Source organism: Ursus maritimus, unplaced genomic scaffold (genome assembly GCF_017311325.1).
Source record: "Ursus maritimus isolate PB19 unplaced genomic scaffold, ASM1731132v1 scaffold_14, whole genome shotgun sequence".
NCBI classification, from domain to species: domain Eukaryota; kingdom Metazoa; phylum Chordata; class Mammalia; order Carnivora; family Ursidae; genus Ursus; species Ursus maritimus.
The window spans coordinates 48,441,480-48,444,026 of record NW_024423786.1 but is presented as its reverse complement, the minus strand read 5'-3'; positions in this window follow the sequence as shown (position 1 = coordinate 48,444,026).

The following is a 2,547-nucleotide window of genomic DNA, read 5'->3' as shown; positions in this document are numbered from 1 at the left end:
GGGCAGAAGGGGCCAGCGAGTGGCGCCTCCCCCTCGACTGGAAGCCACAGGGCGGCCGGCCCCCGGAGTGGCTTTTGTTGGAAGTTGAGCGAAGGCCCTCCCCCATCCGCGTGCAGCCCTCGGGGAAGACCGGGACTGAGAAGCTGGGGACAGGGGATCCCGCGGGAGCCTGGGTGGGGGGGCGTGGGGAGTAGGGCGGGTGGGGGGGTGGGGGGCCGGGTGGGCCGGGCGTGACGCGCGGTCAAAGTGCAATGATTTTTCAGTTTGGTTGGCTAAACAGGGTCAGAGCTGAGAGGGGAGCGGAAGGGACCCCCTGCCCGGCCGCACGCGCCCCTTCCCTCGAAGACAATCGGGGCCGCAGGCGCGGTGGGCCCGCGGGAGCCGGGGTCTGCGGGGCGCCCGCCCGGGCGAGGTCGGAAGCTGCAGGCCAGCTGGGCCGGAGCGGGAGCGCGCAGCCCGGGCGGGCAGGGGGGTGGGGGCCGCTCCTTTCCCAAGTGTCGTTGTGAGGGGCAGGCGAGGGGCGACGAGGGCGACAGGAGATGTGGGGATGTGTTTAGAAGAGAAAAAAAACCCACAAAAAATATATATGGGGGAAATGAACTTTTTTTTTCATTGAACCAAGTGCAATGCATCAGAGAGTTTTCCTATCTTTGTATGTTAAGAGATTGTTAAGAAAAATTCTATTTTTGTTGTAATGTCCTCGCGGCTCTGGGGACGCTAAAAGAACTGGGCCTGCCCCGCCCTGCGCGGGGATAACGAAAGCTGAGTGTTTTTTTCCTTTTTTTTTTTTTTTTTTGTTCGTTTTCTTTCTTTCTTTTTTTTTTTTTTTTTAAGTCGTTTTCCTATGTTGACGAGGATGATCTGGGGTTTTTATTTGTTTCGTCGTTCGTTCTCGGTTTCGGTGGGAGGGCTGAAGGAAACGTTCACATTTTAGAGTTAAAAAAAAAAAACCACCTCGACATTAAAAAAACAAAAACCACAAGATCAAAAAGGAAAAGGACGAGAGAAAATTATTTTTAAGATAATTCAACATAAAAACCCTGGTGCTTCTTACATTATAAAGTACGTTTTAAAAAAACCCACAAACTATTATACATAAGTTTATGAATCAATTAAATATCCTGCACTTGTTAGGAACACGCATATCCCTTCTTTGTTGAGTTTAACGGAACGGGACAGCGGCATACGCCCGGCGGCTGGGCTGCTCCGGCCGCGGGTCTCCCCGGGCGCCCCCTCCCCAGGGCCCAGCGCCCCCTCCTCGCCCCATCCCCGTCCGGGCACGGGGGCGCGGCGGGGGGGTCCCCAGCCCCTCCCCCGCAGAGGTCAATGCCAACGAACAAACGTCCCTTCCCCCCCTCCCTCTCCGCCCCGAGCGCCCTTCTTTGAGCCAGACGCCAACTTGACCCTCACCAGCATTATCAGGAGCGCGCTCAGCAAGTTGGTAGTTACCCCCCCTTTTCCCCGGCGCCCCCGACTCAACATCACTCCTCCCACCCCTACCCCTACCCCCGTCACCCACCGGGGAGCACGAGGAAGGCTCGAAGCTCCAGGACAGGACCAGCCAAGCTGACAGGTCGATTCGCCCAGGCCCGCGCACGCACGCACGCACGCACACGGCCCCGCACACAGCCCTACCCCACCCTGCAACCAGCCCCGTCGACTGCCTTACACACCCGCCCCCGCGCTGGCCGGCCGACCTAGTGCCTTGTTCTCACCCCCGTGCTGGCGGAGCGGACGCCGCGCTCTGGGTCCCAGAGGGGCCGGGTGGCTCAGACGACCCACCATTTCCTCACCCCGACCGTGCTGAACGGACCCCCCACACGAGAGAAAATAAAGGAGCAATAAAGTCACGAGAAATTTCGTCCCCCAATCGAGAGCCCGAGGGGCACCCCAGCCCCGCCTCTGCTCCCCCCACCTCTGCTCCCCCCACCCACCCACCCTCGGGGCGCCCCCCTCCCCCCCAAGCCAGCCTGGGCCAGCCCCGCTTCGGCCCCTCCCGGGAGATCCGTGCGCCCGACCAGCACCAGCATCGCGGACCGCGAAGGCCGCCCGTCCCGTCAAACAAGTTTCTTCTTAGGCTAAGAAACGCAGTATATACGAGTATCTCTATATATAGTACTAATGGATTTGGTGTGCTTCCCCCTTAGCGTCCCCTGTCCCTCCGCTCCTCCTCCTTCAGCCTGGTCTCCCCCTCTCTCTGCCCTCCACCCCCGTCTCTGCACTGAGATACATAAGAAACAAGGGTAGTTTACTGTCTGTTTTGTTTTCTGGGTTTTCAGTGTCCTAGCGGAATGCAAGTAGGCAGCCAGCCCGTATGTTCCCTCTCCGCCCCGCCCCGCCCCGCCCCGCCCCCGTCACTGCGCTTCTGTTATACCATCTTTGCCTGACTCTCTCCGGCTTCTCCATTGAATGGCTAATGTGTATGTGAAATAAAGAAATAAAGAAAAACAAAAGTAAGAGCGCCCGCGCTTTCGCTAACGCCGTCGTACGGGGACCGGTTCGGGATTGGTGGGGTGGGCGGTGGCGTCGATTCTGTCTCCCCGGACG